This window comes from Rhea pennata, chromosome Z (assembly GCF_028389875.1).
Source record: "Rhea pennata isolate bPtePen1 chromosome Z, bPtePen1.pri, whole genome shotgun sequence".
NCBI lineage: Eukaryota > Metazoa > Chordata > Aves > Rheiformes > Rheidae > Rhea > Rhea pennata.
This window is the reverse complement of record NC_084702.1, coordinates 30,748,063-30,767,543: the sequence shown is the minus strand read 5'-3', so window position 1 is coordinate 30,767,543 and position 19,481 is coordinate 30,748,063. Positions and strand designations below refer to the sequence as shown.

Genomic DNA, 19,481 nt, shown 5'->3' with positions numbered 1-19,481 from the left:
GTGTGTGTATGGGAGGGTTACATTTTACCACTGAGTAAACTAGTTGTACTCACTTAGCTTACTTAAAATTCCTTCTCCATATCCATACCAGCATATTTTGACTCCTCTAGATGAACATGGCCAGCTCACATTACAGAAAAGATGTTAAATAATTGCAATTTCATTGTGATCGAACAATTAAAGCACTGGGAAAACGTGCAAGTACATCACAGTAAAAGGAGAATGTGATAAATAAGCTCAGTCGGGATGGTTTACCTCTATTTTTTTTTTTTTTTTTTTTTTTTTTTTTGTTGCACTTGATTTTTACATGGTTCTGAGATTAAGGTTACCAAGTAATATGTATCCAGAAAGCTCAGCTGTGAAAGAATACAATTCCATTTTTGTGTCATACAGAATTAAATTATTTTGCTAAAGCACACTTGAATTCACAGACAAGAACGCTTAAAAATGTTCTGTAAACCTTTGAGCCAATAGGAAATAAGGTTAAAGCTGAAGCAAAATCATCGTCCGCAGGAGTCTGGCATCTGGTAAAGTTGTGCTGGAATCATTTAAGACATCAGATTACCCCGTGCAGTAGTGGGAGAGACTTTGAGCAGTAGAAGGACATCCAATCCTGCAGATGTTCAGATAACAAATGTTTTCAAGGCGCTTTGAAGATGAAGCACTACATATAAATAGAAGGTTTCATTATTAGATATTAGAAAGTAATAAAAATAAATACATTTCATCAAACTAAAGAACATCTGAAGGCTGTTTTATGAGACACAACATAGGGCTCTTTTCAAAGTAATGATTTATTTTTTCCACATTACTCCTTTTCATTAGGAGAGGTTCAGAAATTAATTTGACAATTTCTGTTTCATTCAATCCAGCAGCGTCAAATAATTTTGCCAGAGAAAGACGTAACTACTTAGACAGCATAAAGAAGCTTGTAAAAAGCCACTAGACAGAGATGTTCACTCTATCACCAGCAGCTCTGATTAGATCCAGAGCCACAATAAAAATAGATAGACAATATTTACCCTTACCTTAAATCATCTCAATACCACAGAAAGAAAGGGAGGCAGAGAGCAAGAGAGAGAGTGTGGTAGAAAAACAAAATGAAAGCCATTCGCCAACATCCCAATTTCAAACAGTTGTGTAAAAACGTCTGAAAGTTGCAGACCTTGGAGAACCCAGCAATCCCCTATTCTCCTGTTTCGTCCAAGGACACCATATTTGGCCTCTAAGAACCAGAGAGCAGCAGCAAAAAGAAACATAGTCCATCAAATAAGGAGCATGCACGAGACTGCTCTTTGTTGGTTTCATTACAAACCAATCCATCTTCTGCCTGATGAACAGAAGTGTCCTACAAGACTCAAGCTGTGAGAATTGTAAACTGTAAAATTCCTTTTGTTATATGGATAGCAATTGGAAGGGAAACATACTGTATGCTTACATCCATAAGAGTGATCTTTCAGCCATGTCCTTATGGTGACTGTAAATATGTATTGTATCTAGTCAACTTGGCTTTCCAGTGATGATTAGATGCAATGATAGCTTTGATAAATATATTTTCAAGATGAGAAATTCTAGTAAGAGCATAAGAGTGCCTCTGAAGTAAGGAAAATACAGAATGATATCCATTAAATATTTATGGGCTTTCCTTTACTGGTATAAGAAAAGGCTCTGTGGTATATGACAAACCTTAAGTGAGGCATACCTCAAATTTAAATAATATTTACAAAAACAAATGAGAAAACATCTCACAATGTATTAGCAAAAGAATGTAAGATTTTTGTACATAGTATGATGCAACTCTTCTGTCTTCTGAAGCTGTGAATGCCAGTATTATACAGAGAAATCATTTAATTGAAATTCAAGAAATAACATCCTCAGAAAGCAAAAGGATATGGAATGAAGAAGGTAAGAAAAAGGAGAAAAATATGTAATTATCAGCTGGATCTGTAGATGACTGTTTAAAGAACTGAGAACTCTATGAGGCAAAGACAGGACAGTGCTATAGAATACAGTGCTCTTGATTTTCCTCTTGATTTTCGGAGGGCAGAAGAGTGTGTTTGTGGACTAAAAAACCTTATTTCTATGATTTATGGACATAAAGATGAAATGATTAAAAAACCTCAAAACATTTTTTTCTACTGAGGAAGTCTAGGAATACAATGAATATTTTAGGAACTTCCAATTATGGTTAGAACTACAAGGGACCTGAAAAGCAAAGCTATTAAGAATAGCAGTATTTTGCATGTGTTGTGCACACATGTAGAGCTAAAAATACACAATGAAGTCACAAAGTCAATTCTTTAAGGTGAAGAACTTCATAACTTCTATTGCCCATAAAACTCTCCTTGAGTTCACTTGTTTTTGCCTCAGGGTATGGCGAAGCTTTGCAGATTTGGGTTGCTAGTCATCAGTTTGTCCCATTTTCTCTGTTCTGAAAGTGTCTTTTTCATAACTCAACCCAACTTTGAAGATAAAATTGCTCAGTTGCACACCAGTTTCAGTTTTACTCACTATAATACTTGAGTGTTTTACAGACATGGCTACTTTTATAACAGGACTGTGAAGCAAGGGAATATTATAAAAGATAAGAATTGAAACACAGATTGCTTTCCAAGGGCCTTATGTATTTTGGGGGCCTAATTTGAGGCTGCTAGCATTTGATTTTTTCAGACTTTTTAGTATTTAGCAAGCACTCTGTGTTTTCCAGACACTGCTTCTGTTGATTTCTGTGGCTATTATGAGCGCTCTTCAGTCCTGCAGGTGAGACCCTAGCGCACAGCAAGTGATCACCTGCTAAATTCTTGGTGATGTGCAGGACATTAATTGTGAGTGAGTGAATGATTTGAGGAGAGATAGAGAGAGAGGGAGACAGACAGACAGACAGCATTCAGCTGTCAGTGTTAGCATTTCACCACCCTTGCTGCTACTTGGCTCAGTAAATACTTTCAAGTTTCCTCAAGATGAAGACTAGAAAAAGGTGTCAGTGCTCTTCATTAAACAGTGCTGTCTCCTCTGCTACTGCATTCGATGTGCAGGATAGACTCTCTCAGACTGTTACGAGAAGCAGTCTACCCACCACCTCCACTGCAAATTGAAAGCAGTAATTTTCTCCTATTATTCCAGAGTGTCTTCCCTTCTTGGGGAATTTCTAAAATTGTACTGAGGGAGAAAGACTCCAGTCATGAAAGGTAAACTCCTACTCAGCAATTTCAAACTCAAGCAAAGAGTGGGATGAGGCATGGAAAATAGAAGTCCAATATGTATCCACGTATCTCTGTTTCCAGGCAAAAGATTTATCTGGTCTGCTGGAAACCAGTTTTCTTGCTTTTCACAGTGTGTGCAGATGAGTGAGAATGGATCATGGAATGGTTCCCCTAGTATCTTATGTTCTTGACACAATAAAATAATATGGAGAGATCGTACAGGCATGGTTGGGTTTTCAGCTACTTACATTTAATAATTATAATGAATATCTGAAGCCTATCCTATGCATATGTTGCTTTAGCAACATATGAATATGAAATGCAGTGAAAGCTCCTATCTCACAAACCGTTTAAAGTTCCTATATTCTGCACACATTTAGTGCCCTAATGCAAAACCTAAAAGAGGGCAAGCAAATTAAATTCTACGCTTGTAAAAGAAGCTAAATGATCCCTTCTGGTTCTAAACTCTCTGAATTTATGAAAAATATACTAAAAGGTTACAGAGGCATTACATTGTAAACATACAATTTCCCTCTCAGCTGTATATGAATATCTGACTGCTTTTTTCAAAGACTTTTTGTTCAGCATCTTTACCAGATGTTGGTCTGTTGCTTGGAATACAGATTTGCACATCATTTAAACAATCACCTAATAATTAGTTAAATTAAACACTCTAACTTTGTTTTAGAAAAGCATAGAAAGAGTTGTTTCTGTACATGAGTCAAGCCATTTGTTATAATGCATCATGTTTTTGCCAGTGTGGGGTCACATTAAACTCTGCACCACCATATCACAAAGTTTGCATATAGCTAATATGAAGTGGATCAGAATACGTGAAATGTACTGTAAATGGCTGGAATAAGCTGAAATATATGGCTCTCAGGCTCTACTTTACTCTTGCTTCCTCCTGCTTCCACTGATATGAACAGTAAGCGTTTGATATTTGCAAGTTGATTGATAGGTTGAAATCAATCATTGATTAATTAAATCGTAACAGTGAGTACTGTAAATGACTACACCTCTCTGTAGTTCTCATAAGACCTTTGCATATATTCCTAGAACAAGACCTAAAAGTTGGTTATGCGCAAAGAGAGAAAATAATTTCCTTTTCAGCATGCACGTATCCCTCCCAGACTAGCTGCTAAGTTCCCCTGCTAACACAAGCACAGTTACATTCTGCTGATGTAAACGGGAAGAAAGGAGAGACCGACCAGCACATGCTATGCTTCTACTCCATATGGGGAAAAGGCTTGCGCACCTTCTAGGTAAAGAGGAAACCTTTTCAGAAGCCATGGGCTTCCCAAAAGTTTTGATCCAATTTGGACATGCCTGAAACCAGAGCTACAAATTTATTTAGGCAAGAGTTCTTTTTCTAAGCCCATAAGCATTCTGGGCCATATTCAGTAGCAGTGCATGACTGTGGCAGCATCAAAATTCAGGAGAATAACAAGTGATTCAAACCAAAGCTCTGGGGAAGAGAAGGAGATTCAGCACTTAACTCCGGTTCCATCATAAGTGATTTGGATATTCTGAACATCAGCAGATTAGATGAATATCCTTTTGCCACACTGCCGAAGAATGCCGCACTCCTGTGCTTCACAGCAGGGAGTTTTAGTATAACTTTTTTACAGCTACATGTGAACTTAACTGTAGTAATACCCAAGAGAGAGAGAAGGATTTCCCCTGTATAAATTGTTCATAGCATGTAGATTTTTTTGCAAATTCATCTCCCCAGATTGTCTTTGATAATTAGGCTGCAAAGTTAGAGGAACCACAGAGGCGGGATCAAGCCCTGTTTTAACTCTCATTCGGTAACATGGTGATTATTGTTGTCTGACTGTAGCAGCTGCAGAACAGTGCCAACATTTTCAGCAGGTACTGCGTTGTCACCTGCAAGCTGATGAATCCAAAATCCCCTGGTATGGTCTTCCTGAAAGACTTGCACTGACCTGCTTATTTTCTGAGTTTGTCCCAGTTTCTAGCAGTTTCTGCAAGGTTTCTTTGAATAAATAAGCATTTGCATTGTGACACTGTTTCCCACAACAAAAGGACACAGTCTTTGAATGTGGTCTTTGTGCTTTCTCTTTGACCCCAGTTATTTGTAGCACAGATGACATGTCACTGTTGCAGTTCCCTGGCATCTTTAGTTACCATTTCCATTAATATAGTAATTTCTAGTGCACATTTTAGGGCCAAGTCAGTCTCAACCAATAGCTGCTTTTTGGCTTCCTTTCTTTTGCACACTGCACACTAACCAAACACACAAAACAACGTTGAAACTGTGCAGGTCTGCAATTCTCTGTTTATCTTAATTGATAAAAATAGTCAGAATTTTCTTTGTTTCATCGTTACTCCATTTACAGACACATTTACTAGTAACAATACGAAGTTATTGTAGAAACTGCAAAGTTTCTACAATAGAAACTACATAGATTCATTAGGCTCTCTAGTAACTGTATTTAGTAACCATTCAAAACCTCATAGATTAGCCGCATACAGACTACCCTATCTGGCTTCTAAAGGAGGACACCACAGTGACCACTTGCAGTTGTTCAAATACTTTTAAGAGTTCTCATCAAATGTTTATGTGTCATTATACCATACTGCAGTCTTTTAACCTTACAGCTCCCTGTATATCCTGATGAGTAAATTTTGCTGAATAACAGATAATTCAGTTCCGGGTATTTTTATGAAGTATCTGTAGAATAAGATTACAGGGAGAGAATTAGAGTAAATCTTTCCACAGGAGGCAGACATATATGATCTTCTGTTTTTCCACACAAGACTGGAAGCCTAATCCTGTTCTCCTGAATGAGATTTGCTGTAGACTCCACCTGGAAATCTTGATTATTTCAATGTTTGACTCCATTTAGTGTTTTACTAGGATAAAGCTCAACAGAAGCAAACCCTATGACAGATATGTACCCTACTGCAGAGGTCTTACTTGACATTCTGTTGTACTCATTAATATTTGCCATACATGTTTAAATGGTGCAAAGGACTTCATGTTAGAGTGTGGTCAATGGGTATGACAACTCAAAATGGTAAGATAGCATTTAACATTAGGATAGGAAGCTTTTCTCTACACTGAAAGCTCCTGATAGTCACTTTGAAGAAAAAAGGAGAGGATGACATAAGCCTACTCTATTACTATAATATTTGTAAGCACAAGAGAACCACAGATAAGTTTAGGTGCTTCACTCCAAATGGTAAACAGTCAATAGAGTGGTAATGAAGGCATCAGGAGACAAGAGAAACTAGGAGAGAACTGGCCATCACGAGTAGAAGTAATAGGCTAGGAGCGAGCTGGGGAACTGAAGGGAGCACGCTCTTGGTTTTGGATAAAGAATACAGAAGAATTTGGTGAATAACTGAGGCATTTACAAAAGGGTACCATGATACCCACCTACACTTTGAAGTTGTGGAAAGTAACACTGAAGCGTTAGGAAAATGTCTGCTTAATACTGAACAAAGCTACTTTGTACCCTACAAGCAGCTACTGCTTATAATACATTACCTGCTCTAGGCATTGAATAGTCAACCTTTCTGTTCAGTGTTTTTTAAGATTTAATGCATTTACCTTGAAAAAAAAATAAAAAGGTGGAACCTAGGAATGAAACAGGGAAAGTTTGCAGCAAGTAGAGAAGCAGAACGTGGAGAAAGCCAAGGGAGATTTGGTGCTTTCCAAGGTGTTCAAAGCCATGGTCTTTTTTCAGAATGTAGCTGTGTTTTTCACCGTGCATGACAGAATTCATGAACAGATGTCTCAGCACTCAGGAACTTTTAAATTAAGAATAAATATTATACATAAAATATAGTATTCTTTTTTATGCATCTCTCACTCACCCTTCTGGCACCTTTTCCTCAGAGCCTCTCACTTTTCAGTGTGAGAGGTGTTTATTGCCAGGATCTTCTACCCTCATTTCTTCAGGCAGAAGGAAAATACCTTGAATCTATTGCCCAGACAGGAGGAAAATCAGAGAAGTGAAGAAAAGTGTTTCCAAGGAGCTACAAAGCCTCAGTCCTTAAAAACCTTGCAAACAGAAAAGACTTGCCTGGCAACAAAGATCCAAGAGCCTACTGCAGTGCTTAAACTCACTGGGTTAAGGCTTTAGCCCATGTTTAAGTTATCCCTCTAGAGGCCAGCAGAGTATCAGAAAACAGTTACAGTGAACTGGACCATAATACCACTGTAGAACCAACTCTACCAAAATCACTAACGTTTGAAACTTCTTCCAGCTGTCCAAGGGCTGCCTGCTGCATTCAAACTGAACAGTCCTGCAATTATAGCTGCAACATAAGAAAAATGCCATAACATTACCTTTATCGTGGATCTAAATTCTTTAAGTAAGTAGGGTCATAGATGTTAGAAGTAGAGAGTATTCACTGAAACGGACATATTGCCCTTATTCATATAGGGAGGATCTGCTCATTTTAAAAGTATGTTTGAGATTAGTGTATATGTAGGAGCGACAGTGCATCTTGTGGTTAGATGAGGGAGCTGGGCTCTACCCTACTCTGGTACTGATTTGCTGTCTCTGAACTTCTGTGTTTTGGTTTTACCATCTGTAAAGTAGATACTATAATATTTGCAAAGCACAGCTGACCCAGCAGAAACATCTCCTGCCTCATAGACAGGATGGGAAGATTAATTACTAATGTCATAAAAGAGCCTCAAGAAAAAGTGTAATGGGAATTCAAAGTAATTAGAAATTTGGGGAAAAAAAAGTATGTATATGTGTGATTTATTTTTCAGGAAGTACATTTTTTTCCTAGATAGTGCACTGACCTAATGCTTTCATTTTGAGTGGCTCTTATTCTAAGGCTTGCTCCTGCAGTCCTCACACAGCCGCATTCCCACAGAAGTTTGACTGAGGAAGGCCTCAAGATTCAGCTTTGTGTATTTTGTCTAGGTGCCAGGAAATATTATCCTTTTAATAAGCAGGTCTATTTCTTTGATAAGTATTTAAGTGGTTTTGTTGCAATTTCATCTCTTCGGTTATAGTCCAGCACCTGGGAGGTAAGGGAAAAGGAAGCAAGCACTGAGTTTTTCCATCATTTCTAAAGAGGGATACTTCTGAGACACTGTACTTGTGTGGGTGGGCGGATGGATGGATGGATAGACAGACGGAAAAGGGAGTTTCCTTTATGGGATTCCAATAATTGGTATGTGGTTTACATTCCATTCATCTGAAGGACTCTGATTTTAATCAGAAACAGGCTTGAGCTACTAAACTACTTCTAGTGTTCAAAACATGCTCTGCTTTCAGCCAGTGACTCTTCTCACATGCATCTTTTCTTTGACACCCACAGGCCCCAAAGAGTAATGTGGTCATTTACCACCAAGAACTCAGTGTCAGGCCCTTAAAATAGGAGCTGGTTCAGAGCCCTTTTCCAGGCAGAGGTTTTCTGATTGCTAGCTTCAGAAGTAGAAGCACTTTATAGTGTGGTATTTGAAACTGGAATTGATTTCATGAAAAGGTTTTTTTTTTTTTCCTAGGCTCATCCAATTCTGTGAGAGCCTTGTCTGGACAGTGTCATAGAGATCTGGCAGCAGAGCTTCGCTCTCGGTAGCTAGACATTAATGCAGACAACCACCAAGAAAAAAACCATATTTGGCAGCTGGACTTACCATGCTTTCAACGCAAATGAATGGGGGCTAACACCTTGTACAGAACTAGTCAGACTAAATAAACAACAATACAAGATAAGTTTCAGCTTCAAAGCTGGTGAAAATGTGGAGAACTTCACCATAAACTGCTTTGATCCAAGGGCAGAGTAGACAAACGAAGCACTGGTGGGCTATTGTTTAGAACTCTCTGCGGAACATTTGTGATAGGCAGGTAGGAAAACCTTTGTCAAGTCCCACCTTCCTCCCTTGGCTAAGTTTTGTAAGCCGTCCAGATTTGTTTAGCCTTAAGAATTAATTATGCATTCTCCAACATATTTGTCTTTTCTAGACCTCTGCTGCCTAACCTGTCTAGATTGCAACTGCACACACTTTGCAGACTTCTTTACTGTTTGCAACCACACAAAGCGCATTTCACAACCCCTCCAGTGCTCACCATTTGAGCAGGTTTGTCAATAAATCCAAGAAGATCTGCTGCAGGATACCAGCGAGCCTAAAGAAAAGAAGAATAATCTTGCAGTTCCAGCCTGTAGCAACCTTCTACCACAGACTTTTTGCATGTGTGTTTAACTGTCTTGTGCCTCAGTTTCCCCCTGGGTAGAAGATAACGAGAAACAGAGGCAGACCTGACATCAAAGGGAAGGCTGACCCACCCCTTCCTTCTGATGTTGCAAGATATGACAGGGGAGGTCTGCAGCACCAGGCTGCGGACATAGATAAGAACTGCACAGTGCTGCCAGTTCTTTTTGGCTCTCTTCATCCTGTGAAGACAACATATGACGCTGCTTTGTCAAATCACCAGTTTTCAGCCTGTACAGGGCAAGCAGGAATTGCTAATGTAACAAAGGAAGCAAAAAACATCAAACACCTTTTGCCTTCTCCCTTGTGCTTCAACACTGTTGACTGCATTCATTTCTCCAGTGTTTACTCAGACCGTGAAGTCTTTGGGGCAAGTTTGTTCAACCTGTAACACATTAGGACTCTGATGTAGGCTGCCAGCAACCACTTCAGTTCCCTCAGCAAAGGGTAACAGTGCCTCCTAAAAGGCAGAGATTTAACCTCAGCGCTGACAGGTGAAAGGTATCTGAGGATGGCAAAGGCCTCAACAAAACACACCACTGGCAACGCAGCCGTTTCCTCTCGTGCCACAGTGAGACATTCACACCTTCCTACTCTGGTGAAGGCCTTCATCCCCACACTCTAGCCCCTGAGAAGTACGGATCTGTCACGTGCCACCCAGCACAAGATCATTGCTACATACCTGTCAGAGGATGCCCTGATCAAATCCACACTCCTGTGCTTCGCCTTGCACAGCCTTTCACAAATTCTGACCTCACAAGCTCTAAGATTGCTGTCTGACATTCGCCTTAAAAGAGGTTTTTCCAACTCAGTTTATTTCAGAGGGACAATAAAGCTAGTCCTGTAAATTTATGGATCAGGCAGCTGTGTTATGGGTCACATTGTTAATTTAGAGTAAATCTATCAAGGTCAGTGATACTTTACCAGACTGAAAACGGAATTTGGGGTATTCTACCCTGCTCTGGTCAAACCATTTCCAAATAGTTGAATACTAACATTTTGTAAAGCTCCCTAATGCTGTCCTGTCACTTGGGTTTTGCCTACCCACAGTTGCTGGTTTGGTTCATTAGCATCCTGACTGCATTCTGGATTTATTTATTTATTTATTTATTTATTTATTGCTGCCACGAAATAAACCATAATTTATTTTGGGTGCTGAGACTTACCGCAGAGTTAGTATTAGCTACAACAGCTCTTTGCTGATGGACACCTATGGTTTTTCAGGGTAGCACCACTTACTTACATTGAACATCAAAATAATATAAGGAGTCTTTGGATTCATCTGTTTTGGGGAGACTATAATGAGGTTGTACCACATTTGATTAAAGGAATGCAAAATCCTAAATAAACTACCACCAGCACACCACAGGAGACTCCTAGCAGTACAGTCAGGCCATTTAATCATTCCCCAGTGGTTTCCCCAGTCTGATCAGACAGCACCTTCACACACCAAGAACTATAATCTGGCCTTTAATGTTAATTAAGGTGTGACTGCTTAAACCTCAGTTTTTTTCCCCCTTCTCTTCCCTTGGCTGGCCACAACTGTTTAAGTGTTGCTGAAGGTTATTATGTTTAAGTATTAAAAAATGCTTAGCTAAATAAGTTAGCTTATTTGCTTTTGCTGATAGTAGCAGTCCACCCACAGAGCCCTTTTAAATCTCTTCAGTGTTTTGGAAAGTGGATAAGGGACTTATTCACTGACGTGCAAGTTCTGCCTGAGCCAGGAATGAAGCGTGCATTTCATGAAATGAGAAGTAACCTCAGACCACACACAGTGTAATTTCTGAAGTACAGCTCAGGCTCTCTTTCCCCCCTCCCCACACACGTATATACACATAAGCCTGCTAAAAAACAAGATGATGACTGACATCCCTAAATCCTTTAAGCATTCTTCTACAGTTAACAGCAGAGGGAGGTTTTCAGAGCTTAGGTGGCTCATCGTTAGCAACAAGCTGATGAAAAAATGGATTACTACAGTATATACCCATCATGCCAAAGAGAAATCACAAAAAGCTCACGCCATCTAAACACAGCTTTCAAGAGGAGAAACTGCTGATGCAAACATTAATAATTAAAGTTATTTTTGCTGCATAGGGAGATAAGGAGGAGCCGTCCTCACAAATTTTTTTAAAGAATAATGTTGGTTCTGTTGTGCCTTGTTTAGTTAAGCTAAAATCAGGGAGTGTTATAAATATTATTTCCCAGTGTAATTCAGTGAAGTAAAACAGACTGATAAGTTTATTGCATATATAAAACTCACATCCTTTCCTCTCACAGGCACAGGAACTGTGCTATATGGCTGGTGAGAACACACTACACACAGAATAGGCACAGGGCAGACTTTTCCACAGCTGTTACTCTATTGCTACAAAACTGCCTCCAGAACTGAATTCTTCAGAATTTTGAAGCAAATGAGTCCCCTTAGCCACTGTTATGCCGGCCAACTCTCTGCTCAGCTCTCCTTAAATATTTCTTCTGTGTTGGTCTGAAAGAAATAGCTTCACGGTGTTTGGCAGGTAAGGACTTCTCACACATCAGAACCATAGCAAATCTGCTGAACTGCCTCAGTAGAGCTTAAACTAAGCAAGCAATGGCATTTAGAGACTGACTTCTGGGTATCCTTCATTGCTTTGTCACAGATCTGTAACAGCGTGATCCAACTCAACCATTGATATCTACTCATATGACACCAAATATCTGTTTATGCATAGAAGCATACAGCTATTATAAGCACTGCTGATAGTTCCACCAATAGTTAAGCTTGCTTAACACTTTCCATTATAGGACCCTGCTTTCAATTGTTTATAACTATGCCAAACTAAGTGCTCAAGCTGAAATTTTCCATGCTGGGTGCCTGTGTCAGACTGAATTTTTCTGGCAGGTTTCAAGTAAAATAGTACAGCTGTTCTGAATATAGGGTTAAAGGAGACCAATCTTGTTTTCCCCGTGTTTTTCTAGCAAGCATTTCGTTGAATAGCTATTGTATCTGCATGCTTTAAGACAGATATTGAGGGTGGGAAAAGGGATTACCCTGGTGTAAGTGATCAAACTCTGTCAGGGTTATGCCTTGCACTAGCTTTCTGAAAATCTGCCAAATTCTGGCCAACTGATAAAGCTCTGAGAAATGTGTTTTTTCCATGCTCCCTAAAAGCTTCCTAGAGAGCAGCAAGATCATTTTCTGAATATTCCACTTACATGGAAGGAGACCTTGCCCTCATACAGCCCCTCCATGCTAAGATTGCATGTGCAATCTTCCCCCAGATGAATCAAGCATCCTCCCCATTACAAAGGAGTATTGGGCATTTGGGGACTTTTCATGCAGTGTCTAGTCTTGGCCCCCAGGAGTTGCTGTGGCACCAGAACTGAGAGGAAAGAAATTCTGCTGTGGTATGAGCAGCATCAACGAACAGTACCAATGCAGTATACTCAAGAAAGCCACTTGCTTAGCTTGGAAACAAACTGATTAGTTTGGGGAGTAAAACAGAAGAAATGGAAAAGCAGAGCAGACTCGAGGGGACAGATGCAATGGGAGGCTGGAATAGGCAGGGCAGAGTGACCTACAGGTTTAAAAGTGCAAATCTGCTCTCCAGACTGTAGGATACAACGAGAATTCCCAAATCCCAGCATTGCTTTGATTTCAGCTGGTATACGTATACTGGTATACGCTGGTATATCGTCTCTTTTCTCCCTGCAAGCGGCTGACACACATAAGAGAGAGTGATCTAGCACTTACTAGATCTAGTACTATTAGGCTAGCCATTCCATTTAAATAATAGAAATAGTGACTCTAAAAGCTGATAATGATCTATGTGGAATTACCCACTTTCTGGTAAGAATTCTTTTTTGTTTTGTTTTGATTTAAATTCTTCAAATATCACATAGTCAAAACTATGCTAGAAACATTCAAGTTATAAAAACATTTGAAGTCAGAAAATTTCCAGCATCAAAACTGTTAATGAGAACTGGTATATACACATTATGGTATATAATTAACTGTGATACTGTTAGTGATACTAACTTTTTCACCAGTACACCGGCCTATTTTCTTCCTTTTCATGGGAAGCATCCTTTATTTCTTTCCCTTTCAGACATACAGTTTTCTTATAAATTCCATAACTGTTCCAATACAAGACCAAGAACAAATAAGTTTCAGGTTGTACATCCAAATCAGATGCAGCGTCACTGTGGCTGGTAAGAGGCTGCAGCTGCACAGTGGCTACTATCTCATGTCATGCAAACCAAGCTGCTGGGTGGTTACAATCATTTTTAGCCCTCACTTAATTCCTGCTTCCCTACATGAACAAAAACAAAAGGTAAACCCAAACACATAGCACAAACTTCATATCTGCTAGCCTGTAATCCTGCAAAGCTAAAAATGGAAGTTCTCTACCACTGCAAAGAACAGATACACTGCAGCTTCCCATCCTTTCTGAACACCCACTTCTCACCTCCAAAGGACTGAAACATCAGAAGAAAAATTGGTGACAAACTATAGTAAGTCAGTTAAAGAGGGTTTTATGACTTCCTCTGAGTCTTAAACATAGAATCTTCTATTAAGACCACACTTGGGACTTCCACAGTGAGGAAAATAGAAGTGTCTCATTCTTTTTTTTTTAAACTCCCTTAAACATTCTAAAATTTTCTTACCATGATTTTTGTTTCAGATACATCATCATCAAGTCTATGAGGAGAAAGCTGTCTCCTTTCATGGTAGAGCTTCAGACCTCATGTATGAGATGAAAAGCTGTAAGTGCACTGGACCTGCTACCACAGTCTAAATACTAAACCATGCAGATACTACACTACGGCATTGCAAAAAGGTTTAAATCTTTACATTTTTGAAGGTAAGGGGGACAGAACAGCTTGAAATTCTGGACGTAAGGGTCCCTACATGCTATAGGTTCCATGCTTTTGGATTTTTATTCACCAGCTAGAATATTCCTTCTCCTAGAGATATTCACAGATGTAATATGTGGAGTGCCTGAACCAAAGGGCAAAGGAAAAGACAAAAAAGAAAATTCAAATAACTTCTTCCATTTTTACTGGGAACTCTAAAGTTTCCATTACATGAGCAATGGCAAGCTCAACTTTTCCCTTCAGAAAAGTGTCTTCCTATTGCTTTTTCTCTTGAAATGAGATGGAATGTACAAAGTGAGTCCCTTCAAACACATCTAGAAATTATCTAAGAGAAATGCGACACATCAGACCGAGTCCATTTAATTTCTCCTTTCTTGTTCATGTAAGCAGCTTACAGAGAATCAGATGAGTGCCACTAAATGTAAGGGTTTAATATGGAAGCAAGTTATGATTTTTCATTGGTTTCATGAGTACTGAGGGTTTTCCAAGTTTGAAAATAAGTGCCACCTGACAGAGAATCAGTTACAAGAATTTGATGCAACTACAGTCTTTATTATAAACCACAAAATTATTATACTTGTATTTTATGTATTCATATCTTTTTCTGTGTATATGCATATATGTACGTTATCTATATACTTTCTATCTCTTATAATTAGAGTATGTAATACAACAGACCAATTATTAAACACAAGGTAACTTAGATTCTGATTTTGTCAAATACCACATTTATAAATAAGTAACACGTCAGAAACAGAAGAAAGCCTTAACGACTGATTAAAAAGAAGATATGCTTCAGAAGCATAAAACTTGCATCAGCAGTAGTGAATTCTAATCCAGCAATATAATTGCAACTACAAAACAATGTGGGGCAGACAGTGAGGCAAGAGTGGCCTGAACTATTTTAGCTAATAACCTCTACGTGTAAAAGGACCAAGCCAAGCTTACATCTGAATCTGCTTTGGAGTTGATGAGACCAAAGCACAAAAGAGAACTTGAAAAAAACAAAAATAAAAACCAACATGGGTACATAAAATGTATTCCCAATTAGAACACAGCATTCATTTGTTTTCTTTGACATCGAACTATAAACCAGAACAACTGGAAACTCTGAGGTGGAACTTCCACCACAGCCGTAATCACCAAAAGACCAGTGCTGCCATTTATACAGTTGTAAGCATTTACCTCAAACAATGTAAATATACATCTGGTATTTGTTTTTAAAGTAATTGTCATAGAATGATTTTCAGAGTGATACAGAAGATCATGTTTACATGAGTGTCCACTTGATGAAAACAACTTAATATCAAACCATAGGGAAGAAAATCCCATTAGTATAAACAATTCTGTTAAACACAGATTCATTTTGAGTTGAGCTGGTATTTATTTAGCATCTGAACTATCCCCTCTGCTTTGCCACTGTCTTTAATTGGAGTAGCTTTAGGAATTGTTAATGCTGATATCAAACTACCAACATTCAAGCATGGGACCTTGTTACACACTAGAATTTGCAACAGTCCAGTGTAGTTAAGCTGCTTGTGCACATTTCCAGTGAACAATGTTTTAGTGCAACAGGCCTGCTCATGCTCAAACTTGTGTGAGTTAATACATGCGCAATCTTATTTCAGTCATCCTGTGCGTAGACACATAACAATGCAAGTTCAGATTCCAGCTACGTGATTCCATCCTCTCAGCTCAAGCAAAACACATTTCAAACAACTGAGATAATTTATTCACCAGTATCCTGCCATTGCATGATAGGACATACCTAGAAATCAGTTACTTCTTTCATTTTGGAGCAGTGTTCATGAGGCTTTTGAACAGAGTCTCCTGAATGTGTTCAGAAGTACATTAGCTTGAGGATGCAGTCAAGGATAAGGAGGGCCTAGAATCCAGGTCTGCTTCCTGTACAAATGCCAGAATCAACTGGTTGCTGTGCAAAGGGGGCATCTCCTCTCCTTCGATAAAGGCAATATAGCCTTTTGGATGCCACCTAAACAAAGGTTAGGGTGCCAAGTAAATGCATCCAAGGCCCTCTGACCAGCTTGCTTAGACCAGCTTCCTCTCATTTTGGAGTTCACTGCTTCTTATACAGAATCACATACAACAAATAGATGCATTTGTCACCACAAAGACACACTTATGGTCCTCCGGTGATCTTCAGAATAAAAGGGGTATGCCTCTTAAGTGCTCTGAATCACTTCTCAGTGGTACCTACCTTTTTCATCTGCATAATCTAAAGTTTCCAATTTAGACTTCAGAAATTGATCTGCCTGAATGATTTTAAACCTACTTTTTAAGTATCAAAATCAGGAAGGAAGACTCTGGCCCAAAGTCTTCAATTAAAAGAATAATTATTCTATTTCTATATGATGCACTATGTAATGATTCACAATGTATTGAACTACGGAACGTGCGAATGCAGGAAGAGAGTTTTCATAAGAATATTACCTCATTTATTGCATATGCTGGAAAGTATGCAGTGAATAAAGTATATGGAGCACTACAGAAACAGAAAAATACCTAAGAGCAAAGGTAAAGGCAACTAAATGCTTCCTTTAAAGAATAAAATCTTCCCTTCCTTCTGCTGCAAGATTCTCAAGCAAGTTACTGTTCAAATCATCAATTTCCTAGATAGTTCTGCTCTTCTAAGTAGATACTTCTAAAGCTATGATTATGCTGTTACCAGTTTCCCTCCCCTCTTACTAGTACTCCTTTGGCTGACTGCACTGAAGCCATAGTACTGGCATCAATCTGCCTGTCAATACTTTAAATCATGACCTGCTAAAGCTGAACAAATACATCCTTTCAGACTGTCTGTGTTCATGAAATGTTTGTACGCACACCCTGAAATTCTCAAACATACTCATTATCTGAAATTACTCCCTCTCCCTCCTCTCAACCACATATGAAATCTGTGCATCACATGGCTATCCTCAAATCTAGTTATAAGCATGGCTTCAGTTTGCAAAACACACTTACGATTCAAACTGCACTACAAATCAGGCCCAGGACACAAAATGTGTTTTTAACTCTGTTTGGTGACAGATTTTTAAACAGGTTCCTGGCAGAGCTGCATTTATTAGCACGGATAGGGTCAGATTTCTTACTATTTCATTGGCATCCATTTTTTTTCCCCAGCCAAAGAATTTCTATTAAAGCTAATGGGAATTATTGATACCTTCTATCAGGCAATGGAGTCAAGAGTCAGAACTAGAGGAACGCCACTGACTCAAAGAACAAGGAAACTAAAACAAGCAAAATTCTAGAGAACAATTTCTAGCTGAAAACAATGACGAAAAGACATCCTTCTCCTCATGGCTGATTTATATTGACATCAGATGATAACCACCATGCAGACATTTCCCTATGCTGTTAAAATTTCCATGTAACTTGCACCTCACATCAACCACACTAGAACCTGAGTGGAAGCTGCATGCATTTCACTTCACCATAATCTTGAACACAAAAATCCCCAAAGTCTCCTTTCTTCCCCCAAACCTAAACAAAACAGTAATCATAGATTTTCAATAATTTAATTTCCAATAAATTTAAATTTGTTTATTTTTAATATTTGAAGGATATACCTTAAAAGGTAGGTCTTTTTGAATCTGTTCGGATTCACTTCTTTTAAATCATATATACTTCTTATTCATGACAAAAATGTTTGACATACGGATCCTTAGGGCCCTAGCTTGGTATTTATAGCTCACATTCCCTAGTAAAATATGTTATATTTATACAGGAAGCTAGACTGGCATAAATCTACTTCAAGACATTTTCCTATGGCTCAGGTTAATTGCAGATAACAAATGCATTTCCACAAATAAATTGGGCGTATTTGGCATATACATGGATAACACATGCACTTCTTTGGAGATTTTGATCTACGTATGTTATCACATTATAGATGAGAAATGTCATTTCCTGGTTACTTTGCAAAAACAATGATGTTTTCTTACTTACCATTCCTGCCATTCAGCCCTGTACAGCTCCACTGCACTAAAGGTTCTTCTAAAAGTCAGATGTGCCGTTTTCACCTAACTCAGTCCTGATTTTGCCCTTCTTTGTTGCCCTACCAGTAATTCCTGATGTGACTGACAATCTAATGGTGCTCAGGTGGAGCCTCTCCAGTGAGTGTCCTGATACAACTGGAAAGCAATGAGATTATTCTAGCCCCTTCTAGCTCTCTCATACTTTGAGAAGCCACCAGTATGGCCTAAAACTAGGTCAATCATATCTATGCACTTTTTAACAAATGCTTGTCTCTTCCATGTTTAATGACCTCCAACCTCAGAACTCCACCCCAGGCAGTCTATTAAATCACACTAACCCTCAGAAAGTCTCCCTAATACCTAACTTAATGTTTGCTGCAGTTTAAGCCACTTACCTCTCGTCTGTTTGCTGCAGACACAAAGGGACTATTCCCTTTCTCTTTGCAGCAGGAGTCTTTTATACATTTGAAGGCAAAATTCTTTTTTTCTACCAAATCTTCTCTTCCTAAGGCTAAGCAGCACCTGTTCACCTCTCTAAACAGAAGGCTTATTTGTAAACAAAATCAGTATTGATGCCATTAATAAAATGCCTTAGTTTATTCTGTATTTATTAATGTCAGCAAGAATAAGCTAGATATATTCTATCTTAAGTTGACCTCCTTAAACTGTGCACAATTCAAAGGCACCAATGGCTAACTATTCTAAGACTTCTCCTTTATTTTCTTAGTTGAGATTTTTATTTTAATCTGCTCCAATTTACTACCCTGAATTTCAGTTTGTATCTTAAATGTTACAGGGTATGATAAAATGATAACAGCATGAAGACTAAGGGTGAGAGAAACAATTAGGAAATACGTTGATCTCATTTACATTAGTTGCCCGTAGAGACCAAGCATCTGACTACTTTATCGTATATGTTAAATACCAGGTTTCTTGCTCCAGGTAGTTAAATCAGATTTCCCAATGAAGTTTTTAGAAGGTTTCCAGTTACAGTAAGGGCATAATGGTTAACACAGAGACAGAGCAAAGCCTGTAATAGCTTCCCATGACCTAAAGTAGAAGCTGTTCCAGATCAAATTTAAGCTTATTTTCCAATGGGCAGTCATCCAGACCACAAAAACCACCACAGTTCAGGCTGCTGCTGTGCAGCTTCAGTGTCCAGGGTTTTAAAATTTCATAACATTTACCCTTCACATAAAACAATTTATATAGTATATT

General features: G+C 38.7%; 1 long non-coding RNA gene across 1 annotated transcript; it reads right to left on the bottom strand.

Moving 5' to 3' along the window:
• Positions 1–294: 294 nt before the first annotated feature.
• LOC134153775 (uncharacterized) lies at positions 295–9,402 on the bottom strand. The gene is made up of 4 exons (XR_009961229.1): positions 9,269–9,402; positions 7,993–8,216; positions 7,050–7,156; positions 295–664 (listed from the first exon to the last, which is right to left on the bottom strand). It is a non-coding gene; the product is annotated as an uncharacterized LOC134153775 (long non-coding RNA).
• Between the last annotated feature and the right edge of the window lie 10,079 nt (positions 9,403–19,481).